General features: G+C 31.9%; 1 pseudogene; it reads right to left on the bottom strand.

Moving 5' to 3' along the window:
* Positions 1-8,894: 8,894 nt before the first annotated feature.
* On the bottom strand, positions 8,895-12,198 carry LOC120190078 (annotated as a pseudogene).
* Positions 12,199-12,408: the final 210 nt, after the last annotated feature.

The raw sequence follows: 12,408 nt of genomic DNA, 5'->3' as shown, positions 1-12,408 counted from the left end.
CGGACCAGCCACAGAGAGTAAATAAGTGAGGTTTATATATTTCGGTGTCGGAGTTGAGGTCAATATAAATAGATCAATGCGACTAGGTTTTTCCCCATATGTGAAAGAAGAGCAAATGAACAATGCAAAAGAAATAAGTCATGAGAAACTGCAATTTTTTTCCTGTACTTACCCCCATAAATTTTGTTTTGCTTCGGTAAACACCCTTAAACGTAGTTCTCGAAAAGGAGTGGTGAAATTGTAATAAGGTCGGCGCAAAGGCGGTCGTGTAAAGGAGTGGTGAAGATTTGACTAAAGGGTTATCTTAGAAAATCTTTTTTTTAATTAAAAATAACTCAAAGAGTCGACCAAAGTATCTCCAATATAATCAAAAGGAGCCAAATCAGCTATAATTTTTGCTGCTACCTTCATTATTTTTTTGCTCTTCTTAATGCACTAATGGAGGGTTCTCCACTTCTGATAGCGGAGTTGTCTTCGGAGGCAGCAGCTCTGGAGTGGCAGCGGTAGTTATTCCCTCAGACTTACTAGTCCCGTCGAGGGTGGGTTTGGTTTCTCTCCAGTTGTGGGGGAATCTTCCTTTGGCTTTCCTCTTCTCCTTTCTTTTCCTCTACTTTAGCCTCCTCTAATTTAGATTTTTCAGGTGGTTTATGCTCCACTATGACGATCTTCTGCTCAGCCAAGGACTCTGCCGGTGTCGAAGGTGCTTCTTCATCAACATAAAGTTGCCAAAGTGACTGAATTGTCAAACAAAGATTCTAACAGTTATTCGACGTGGCGGTCAATGGTATAGTTAAACATTTAACAGTCAAACTCAGCTTTCCTTTATAAAGGTTAACGGTGGTTAACCGCGAGTGACAATTTTATTACAAATTAATATATTAGTGACCAATTTGTAACTTTTAAAAGTTCAGTGGAAAAACAAAAACTCAGTCAAACTTTAGTGACTGTTTGTTAGTTTACTCTAAAACAAATAATATCAAAATATAACATTGTTTATAAAATATTTCTCTAACATCAACAAATCAGATACTAGTTTTAATTACTACGGTTAGGGATAAGTCGAGGTAGACTAATAGGTCAATCGTCTTCTAAACATTTTAAATTTTTATATAATTTAAATATTTTTTTAATATTTTTTATTAATATTATATTTTCGTTCTCTATAAAATTTTATACTTTTACTTCAACATTTAATAGATTTATCTCTAACGTAAAATATTATATCCACCTATGATTATAATTAAAATCATTACATGGAGTTTTCTTTAAAAACATAGTTTCCAACTCGGTGGACTCGTAATTTTGGCCTATGGTTACTGAGTCACACGATGAGAAGGCACCATTCAGTCCTATCCATTTCCAAAAACTCCAAATAAAAAGGGGACAATTGAAAACGATAGAAACCGAACTGATGAGAGATTTCTAAAGGACTTTTTTCTGAAGATATTTGTTTATGTAAGGATTATTGGACGAATGAAGTAGAGTTTTATTTAGGGTAAACATATATTTTAGTATTTAAATTTTGCTTAAATATAATTTTATAATTGTTTTATTCTATTTAATCGAGGTTTTGAATTTTCTTTTTTAATTTAAATTGACATTTGAATTTATTTTCTCGGTTTAAATCAATATTTGATTTTTTTGTTTAATTAAATAGTTGAAGTTGGTTTCTCGGTACCAATATCTAAATTTCAGATGACATGAATGAATCTGAATTTCTAATAATCAAATTTGAATAGATAAATCAATTTCATGTATTTAATTAAATAAAAAAATTGAATATCAAAATTGAATCTTAAAATTAAACTTAAATATTAAAATTGTAGATTTGCCATTTTATTTAATTGATTGAGATGAGGGTATATTTTTTTTATAAATTAGGGTAAATATAAGGTGATTTTACCTAAAAATAGCCAAAAATATAAAACTACTGAAATAACACACTTTAACTAATATTTATCGAAATGTTACTCCTTGGTATAGCGTGGCACGAAGGCATGTATTGTAGGACACGCTTTACACACATGACATCCGACTCAATAAATGTGTGCTATGTAGAAAACGCCTTATGTTGATGTGACAGTCCACGTAAAATACGTGTTACGTAGAACACACCTTTACATTTTACTTGAAAATAATAATTTAAAAAAATATACCATTAAATGTATAATTAAAACATATAATATTCAATTAAAAAACATAACATTAAACTTTAAAACTAAACATAAAAAATATAATATTCAATTAAAGATAAGATAAGATAAGAACATAACATTAAAACATAATATAAAACCATAAAAACTACATAACATTAAACATAAATATAAAAACATAACATTAAAACATAATATTCAATTAAAAAACATAACATTAAACATAAAAACTAAATACGAAAAAAACATAATATTTAATTAAAAATATAATATAAAAACTAATGATGTCTTCTTCGTGAATGCGTTTCAGAGGGCGGTAGTTGTCTATTTCGAATAGGATTTTTTCGTATAGATTGTTATTCCTCTTTAGTCTCATCATCTTCATAGGCATTAGCTTCATCTTATTGGGTTGGAGCTGATGTTGAAGGACCTTCATGGAATAATAAATGTGAAAGTGTATGATGAACAATCCCACTACTTGTTGAGAACTGTGAAAATAGTAAAAAGAATAACAACGGTGGTTGGGCTGCATACGGTGTTAGTGTTGGTGGAGGAGCACCACCCGTCAGATATGATGTATATAAAGCAAAAGCCAGGTCCATAGGCGTATAATATCCTTCGGAGAGCTTTGAATGTAAATTGACAGACTCAGAATATAATCATGTGGGCTCAACATGTAAACCAGAAGGCTTGGCCTGTAAATCGGTGGGCTTGGGATGTAAATTAGAAGGATGGTGGATATTGTGCTATTTCCGATGGCACTGTTGAAGACTCGTCTACGATTAGTCGGGGGACGATGATATTGTAGTAGTGGATATTTTTCCTAATAAACTCGCCTCGTACGCCATCAAAAAGTATTAATGACATCCGTTTTCATTGAACCATGAAATATATTTAGATGACACCGTGAAATGAATTTTAGAAATATAATGACAAATGAGAAGGTGTTCATATTAGTGCCTTCACATCGTTATCCTCTCACTATGCTTCTCCCTCTAATCAACATCATGTTTGCCTTGTCTGTCAAGTTTATGCATATTATTGAGATTTGTAAGTGTTTTCGGAAGAAACTGTGTGAAACCAAATTGACAAAACACACAATCACTCAGATGTCACTCAACAGTAGCATAACAGATAAAAGGCAAAATCACAAGCCATATGTCCAATGGACCCATCAAATCAAGTGGGATGCCAGCCCTCATTTCTTCATTCATATAGGGCATCCATTAGAACTGAAAAAATATATTTATTATCAAAATTTAAATAAAATTCTAATTATAACAATAATGAAATAAAAAACTTAATAATTAAATGCATACATTTGAACCTAATTTTTGCTCGATTAATAACTTGTTATCTTGTAATTTATTAGGGATATCATAATGGTTTTTTATTGATGTGACCACCTATTTAATATAAAAAATATTTTAATTAATTATACAATAATAAATTAAATATTGAAATTATCTTAGTAAGAAATAGAAGACAAATGATTTTTTTACGATTGGACATAAAAAGTCATACGATACCACATTTAAGATTTGAGAAGAACGAGACAGTGACCAATACCATTTTAGGTATATATCGCTACTTGACACATAACATGCACTAGGTTGTGAGATTTTTCGGGCATCAAGATCCTTCCTATGAGTCGTAAAATATATGTCCAAGCAAATGCTTTTGCCTCCTCATCAAAATAATTTTCGTCCAACTATAAAAAATTATCTTGAAGCAATGTCAACTAGGTTCAACCACCGTTGGACGAATTCAGTGACTTTCTTTGATGTTGCACGCACAAACCATGCCAATTATCCACCGCCACACCAATAAGAACACGTCCATCTACCAGAAGTCTTAGCTGCATTGAAACATCCTCTAGAGTAATGGTGCACTCCTTATATGTAAGATGGAATGTGTGTGTCTCTATATGTACCCAAATCTAGCATCAGTTAAATAACTTCAAATACGAGTCAGTTTGGGCATCTTAGTGTTATGGATAAACACTTCCATTATACGATCATTTTCCAAATTGATAAAAAAAATTAATATATTAAAACTTAAAATATTCAATAAAATATAAAAAATTAACTAAACATAATTAAATATTTTTTTACCATATTCACAATATGAGTTGAAGTGTGATTTTCATCCAATCGCAGCATGCCTTTCATTTTTTAAATGCACACATTTTAAAAAAATTAATAACTAAAATTAAGTAAAAAATTTAAATACATTTATTAGAAGAATAAAAAAACTTATACCTTGAACTTCAAACCAAATGTTCTGAACCTAGTAGAAAGAAATTAGAGATAAGAGAAAGTAGATGATATGATTTTTGTTTGGTGTGATTAGATAGAGGGAATTAGGGTTTATATAGGGCGTTGGGGGAGTAGGAAGGCGAGGAAGGGAGAAAGAAAAGTGGGGAACGACGACGAGAAAAAACTGCAAATACACATTTTGTAGGAAGCATTTTTTCCAGGTCAACATAAAGCACAATCCCCAGGATACGCTTTCCAGGTGGTAGGCCATATCAGCATAAGTCGCACCTTGTAAAAAGCACATTTGCTGAGGGGGATTAACACGTAGGCAAAGTACGTCCTGCAAAATGTGCCTTATTGTCACTCTGTACGAAAGGGTGACATTCCAATAAATATTGGTCAAAGAGTGTTATTTCGATTATTTTATGTTTTTGGTGATTTTTTTTGGTAAAAATCATAAATATAAGGTAGTATCTATTTAAAAACTCTTAATTCTTTGACAATGAATGCTCATATTTTCGGCATACACAATTGAATGCTCATATTTTCGGCATATGCAATTCTCGAATCCAAAATCTTAAGAGATAACAATAAATTCGATAATAGTAAGATCGCTTAATTTGTAAAAATAATGATATAGTTTATAGTAATGTTATTCGAAAAAAAGCATTTGACTTTGACAATTAAAATAGTCAATTATTATCAAGTAACAACATTTGTGTAAAATAAAATTTTACGTCGATATTTAAGTTTGATTTAATTGCGTAACTTTTAAATTTTACATTTATATAAAAAAATCTGTATATGTAAAATTTTAAGGTGCACGACTTTAATATTTTTAGATTAATTAGTTTAATGATGAGAATTAAATTTTTAAAATTAAATATATTTTATTTTACTTTTTTTACTAGGTCAAGAATACATAACTAATCCACTTTTATTATATAAAGCAACACAAACATATTAAGCATAATAGTGTCACGAAACATTTAGCAAAATTTACACGGAAGATCATAATTTGAGCTTAACTTGTAGGTTAATTGCTACCTCTTAGCACATGTACATAAAACATATCACAAATCTTATCTTAATCACATATGTAGCTAATTTTTCACAACAAAAATTCATAATTAATTCATATCAAAGGTGTTGTCTCGCACAAAGACAATTTATTAACATAATGAATATGCCTTATTAATGTGGTTTGCATATACGGATCATATATAGAGTATTTGAATAGTTTCGTACCAGTATCAAAATATTTACTCAAACATCATTAAAATCATAAAGGGTAAACTACGCATTTAGTACCTAAACTATCAGTTTTAGTATTTAAACTTTTAATTTTTTTAAAAACCATACATAACATTTAGTACCTAAACTTTTAATTTTTTTTTCAAAATTTAATGTTAAATTTTGAATGAGTATTAAAATGAAATAAAAACTCAATTTTAGGAATGATTTTTAAAAAAATTAAAAATTTAAAGTGTACATAAATCCACGTGTATAATAATATTATCATCATAAGCAATGATTAGAAAAAATATTGTTCTTCTTAAAAGTTTTAAGTTCAGGCAACTATATGATTGTGCATGTTGGGGATGTCTAAGGTACGACAACATTAATATACAACCAAGGAAAGATACTATTTTTCTACCGGAAATTAGGTGGTGGAATTAATATTTCCGGTTAAAAAATAATGTTTTAGGCAGCGCTTTACAAGAAATGTTAAAAAAATATTAACATTTATGGTAAGGTATTTCTATAGTCGTATATTAAGACTGTCGTACAGTAAAACTACCTGTGCATGTTAGATATATATGTATGGTAAATTATAAAAAAAATTAAAAATAAATATTATCTTCTAATTATCTAAATTGAAATTTTTTTATATATTCTAAACTAACCTAATTATATTTTGATTATATTTAGAGATTAGATTCTCACTCTAGCTTGTAAGATCATTTTAGGGATTTAGATGTCTCAAGATATATCTTTAATTATTGATGTGATATATAGTCATCCAATAAAATATACTATTTATTAAAATAATATATCAATAAAAAATATAAAAATATTAGTTTAATAAATAAACAAGAAAAATAGTTTTAAACAATTAAGTATTAAAAAACCCTCTATGAATTTGTCTGTTTTTGCGGACATGGCTGCCTAATTCCCTAACTTTGATTCGACATTGGGTTAAACCTTTGCCCCTGGGTGAACCCTGACTAACTTCGGCTTAGTGTGTAATTTATCGGGATGATTATAATCTGTTTAGAATCTTTTTTAATGATTGACAATTTAAATCAACAAATATAATTATTTAAATTCATAACTTTTAGGGATAACAACATTTTACCATTTGATGGATTCAAAATCGCCGAGCCATTTCAAAATTTTTAAACATATTCCGTTGAATGATTTACACCTGCTAATGCTTTGAATCGAAAGAAACTAGTTTCAGGTTGTTAACCTTGTTAATTGAAGATCGAATCAGGTATAAATAAGTAAAACAAAAAGCAAAGAACGTGGAGCTTGCCATCTACTACTTACTGTGATTCACCATCGATGATCAGTTGATTCGCCTTTTTAATACAAATGTTGATTAAAGTAATAAATTTGTAACGTTCACATAGCATCTCAAGTGGTGACCTACATGTTAACACGGATTGATGGTAGGGTGGAACGATTGTATTTAAATTTTTTATATATTTTATATATTATTTTTTATTAAAAATTTATTTTTATTTTTTAAAATATTATAAATTCGTCTTTTAACATAAAATTTTACGTTATCCTTATATTGTATTTCATTCTATTTCTTAATTTTTTTTAAGAATTATTTTATTTTGTAAATATGTTATAAAATTTAAATTATTTATTGATGTTGTATATAAGATAAATCGTATCGTGTAAATATACAAATAATCCCCGACTATAAGGTGTTGCTTTCGTTGAGTCTTCTGATTTTTTAAAAAGAGAAAATAACCTCAGTGACCAAAAATCTCAGATAATATACGATTTTGACCAACTTTTTTTGGATTTGCGAAAATGACCAACAAAATCGCAATGCGATCTCTACTATCGCAAATTCGCGTTGCGATAGTTGAAAATCGCGTTGCGATAGTCTACAGTCGCGTTGCGATTTTCCATTTTGCGTTGCGATAGTCTACGCGGACGTGTCGAAGACACGTATTACCATTACCATTACCATTACCATTACCATTACCACGACCACGACCACGACCACGACCACGACCACGACCACGACCACGACCACGACCACGACCCGACCCGACCCGACCCGACCCGACCCGAGACGAGACGGACGGCGGCGGCGGCGCGCGAGAGTCCCCCTTGTTCTCTATCACTCAACAAGGAAGTGGGAAAGCCAAGCCTTAAATACCATTCCCAATAGTGTTTCCAATACTATGTGGGATTTGAGCATTACCAACACTTGTTCCCAATACTATGTGGGATTGAGCCTTAAATAGTGATATTATTTTTGAATGTTTTGCTTAAAATTGCAATAATCGCGATTGATTGTAGATTGACTTTTAATTATGACATATTTAATCGTATAATACTAATGTAATTGGTTGTTGATTCAGTTGTTTTAAGGTGCATGATTGTTAATTGTTTCCTGAATAATCACATTGTATTGGAAACAAGTGTTGGTAATGCTCAATCCCACATTGTATTGGAAACACTATTGGGAATGGTATTTAAGGCTTGGCTTTCCCACTTCCTTGTTGAGTGATAGAGAACAAGGGGGACTCTCGCGCACCGTCGCCGCCGTCCGTCTCGGGTCGTGATCGTGGTCGTGGTCGTGGTAGTACGTGTCTTCGACACGTCCGCGCGTATATTATCTTTTTAGAGAAAATTCTTAAGAAACAAAATCTTTTTTTTTTCAACGAATTTGGAAAATCGCAACGACAACTGTAGACTATCGCAACGCGAAATGGAAAATCGCAACGCGATTTTCAACTATCGCAACGCGAAATGGAAAATCGCAACGCGAAATGCAACGCGAATTTGCGATGATGGAGATCGCGTTGCGATTTCAACTATCGCAACACGAAATGGAAAATCGCAACGCGATCTCCAACTATCGCAACGCGAAATGGGCTTCTATAATTAGATGATTACTTTGTAACTTTTAATAGTCGGGAGACTCAACAAAGCAACGACATTTTTGTGCTTTACCCTACATTATACAAGAAAAGATCGTGAAGTTCAAGATTCAACACCTTTGTTTTAGGAAGATTGCACTAAAAGGGTGCAAAGATCATAAATACTTGTTGCTTAGAACATCAATAAATCAAAGGCATCCAAATATTCATCTGATTGGGCTTCTATTATCTTTTATGTCAGTTCACCAGAATCTCGAAATCCTTCACCTTTCTCAATGCTTTGTCTGCTCAAAAGCATACATGGTCATTAGAAAATCAATCAGGCAGGCCAATTCCAGTGTTTCCCGCAGGAAGTACTTGTTTTGAATCTTTATACTGCTATTTTGATGACCCAAAGGGCTAACTGCAAAGCTACTCGGATGAGTTTTTGTCTCAAAATTCAAGACAAATTTGTCCTTTGGGGAATCAAATTGAGTAAAGAGACACAGAGAGCATATACCTGTGAATAAAGGAAGGTTCCAAGGATTGCAATGGCGGCTACAACAGCATTAATAGGCTGAACAGGCGTGTGGAAGATGACGATAGACGAGACAATAACCAAGATCCTCTCCATCGTGTTCCCGACGCTAAATGTCAATGGAGAAATTTGATCCAGAGACATGTATGAAACCTGATTATATAAGTGAGGCGGCTACAACAGCATAATAGGCTGAACAGGCGTGGGAAGATGACGATAGACGAGACAATAACCAAGATCCTCTCCATCGTGTTCCCGACGCTAAATGTCAATGGAGAAATTTGATCCAGAGACATGTATGAAACCTGATTATATAAGTGATAGAACACACTCTGAGCTACCACCCACCTGCAAAGAAATTGATAGCCACACAATTGTTTTTAAGCAACATATTGAAGGACAAAAGCATGGTTAGGAGTAGCAGTCGACTGCAAACCGTACTTTTTCAAAAGCAATGCTAAACACGACTAGAAAGAACGATTACATGAAAGCTAGTGGCGATTACCAGACGAAATTGGGTCCAATTTGTGAGACTGCATTTTGCCAGCCAATACCCCAAAGCTGAGGACCCTCAACAGCTACTGCAAAAGGTGTATGATGAGTGTTCTGAATTGATAATATTTGCTCGTTAATTTATTGATCTTATGAATTTATTGTTGCTGATTTGGTTGTGTTATGTTTATTTTCGTGCATGGTCTTATTTTACAGAATTAATAGTAAAAATGACGCATTCTGCATTTATTATTATTATTTGGTCACGGTTGGAGACATAGTCACGACTCTGGGCATGACACGGTCTGACGTGACAGTTTTTAGAAGGTCCAGTCAGCAACAGTTTTATAGAAGATCTAGTCAGCGTCTTCTGAAAGGTGAACATGCAAAGATATCTTAAGAGATTTATTTTTAAATTTTAAAGTTTGAATTTAGAAAACACTTGAAATTATCTTTAGGATTATTTTAATTTTTATTTTTATCTCTAGGATTTTAGAGGCTATAAATACATTCTTGGGGTAAGCCTAAATACACAACTCAGAATTAACTATTCTTATTTTTTCTTGTTTTATAAAGTTATTTCTTTTTTTTTTGCAAGTTTTCATTTTCATTTTCATTTTATTTTAAGTTTTATTTTTAAACATGTTAAGTATGACTTTTGTCATGATTAGCTAATTTTCTTATAAGCCAAGAGCTTAAGTGATGACTCAATTCTAACGTAAGAATTGAAAATCGCTTGAATAAATTCGGAATATCTCTCTTAATCTTTGCATTTATTTTCAAAATCAAAATAGTTTTCAAAATCAAAGATTGACTTTGGTCAAGATGGTGTTGTGATTAAATGTGTAGGAGGAAGGATCGACTTATTGAAAGCACATTCGACTTCTTAGGAACACACTTGGTGAGATTGCCTTGTCAAGAGAGAATTGAGATCAAATTAGTAACAAAGTAACCGACGTGAATCCCAAAGAGAAAATCTAATTCGATGATCCGAAAGAAATTGAGTTAAAGTGAGGCTTAAGGTTGTTTTTACTGTATTTATTTTCCACTTTACAATCTATATTTTCTTTAATTTTACTTTAAATTGATTTCTCTTATTTAATCCTTTTAATCAAAACCCCTTTTTCTTTACTACATATCGTCTGGTTTAAGCAATTCAAACAGATATTTAGGAATTTTCAAGTCCCTAACATTGACAAACAAACATACTAGTTCATCCCACTGACTGTTTTCACATTCATCCCTTTCTTTGAGAATATGTTGCGAAACACCGAATGCTAAGTTTGATATTATCGCTCCCATGAAGCCTATATAACATCAACAATGGCAAACTCAGTATTTGAACATCTGAGGCACAAATTAGAGGTTGATCATGTTGTTTTTCTTTTTGTTTTTACTAGTCATGTTGAAATTGAGCTCGGTAAAAACAGAAAGTGCACAACCAACAATGATCGGCAGGAGCGACAAGTAAACCGGCCATGGAAATACTTCGCCTAGTAAAAATATCGAAACCAAAACACTGAATGCATTAAAGTTGGAAAACTTAAAAGTAAAATATAAATCAATAAATAATCTCCACCTTTACCCTTAGATACACCTCAAAGTTCACAATTTATCGTAACTTTTCCAACAAAAAGCATTTCAAAATTGGAAGTGTACTACCTTCTTGCCAAAATCTCGAAATGAAGCTCGTTGTTCGGCTTTCTCCAAATTTTTCTTTCCCTCTTTCACTAGATGCTTCTCCAACTTGCACTAATAAAACAAGTGTAGATTGAATTACCAATACAACCAAGAGCTTAAAATGAGTAAGGAAATGAACTTATGATGCTAGAAACGAGATTGAATCAATAGATTAAGATCACATGTCAAAACTCCTTCAAAATCCTCAATCTTGCTCTACACCATCTTTTATGGAGACGTGGTCTTTAAGTGGAAGCTCTATGAATTATTGAGCTAAATCTAACTTAAATTCAAAATCTCAACAATGAAGGCCAAGTTATCAACTTTAAGCTATGAAGCTTAGTTATGGAAGAGGAGGGGAAGGGGGAGGAGGAAAGGATAGAGAGGAATATAAAAAGGGTGCCCAGCTTTAACCTAAATTTTTCCTTGGTGACATAAGTTAAAATCAATGAAATTTAGTCTTAACATCGCCCCATGATCTAATTATTCATATGGCCATTCTTCATTTAAGGCTAAAAAAATTATCCTTCCGTTGCATCATAGGTAAATCAACCTCCAAGGTGTCATCCCTCCACCGATGCGCTGTTGTACTAGAGCCCTCTTCACAATCCAAATTAAAGGAAGGATGATAAGGAATAGTTCTACACTCCTATATTTTCCCATTAGCTCTTGGGCTTTAAAAAGGATAGGAAAGACATAAAACAAATGCTTACTACACCCTATACAAGGGATTTAAATAGCGGTTCGCTATCACCATAACATCAGTTACATAACCATAGTAATACAATTTTAATTTTTTTGAGGATGGACACAAACTACACATAAATTAATAATATAAATTTTTTAATGTGGTAGACACAAATAAAATTTCAAGAGTCATAAACCACTCATTTTTGTACTTTATAGACATTTTGAGTTTGTAATATAGTGGCATGTACCTTTTTGTATTCTGATTTTCTTTCCATGTATGTGGTTTTTTTATAATTGAATAAGATGAAGCTTTGGATTTTAGGAATTAAATTGATATGATAATGAGATGTTAAAAGTTAATTACCTAAAATTAAGACTAAATTTAAAAAAATTAAAGTTGAGGGTTCATTCCTCTAGTTCTTAAGCCAAGTGATCATTTCAGAACGTTTTATAATTTAGAGACTGAAACAAGGATCCCTATAATC

Source organism: Hibiscus syriacus, unplaced genomic scaffold (genome assembly GCF_006381635.1).
Source record: "Hibiscus syriacus cultivar Baekdansim isolate YM2019G1 unplaced genomic scaffold, ASM638163v2 tig00004072_pilon, whole genome shotgun sequence".
Lineage (NCBI taxonomy): Eukaryota > Viridiplantae > Streptophyta > Magnoliopsida > Malvales > Malvaceae > Hibiscus > Hibiscus syriacus.
This window is presented reverse-complemented; position numbering and strand designations above follow the sequence as displayed.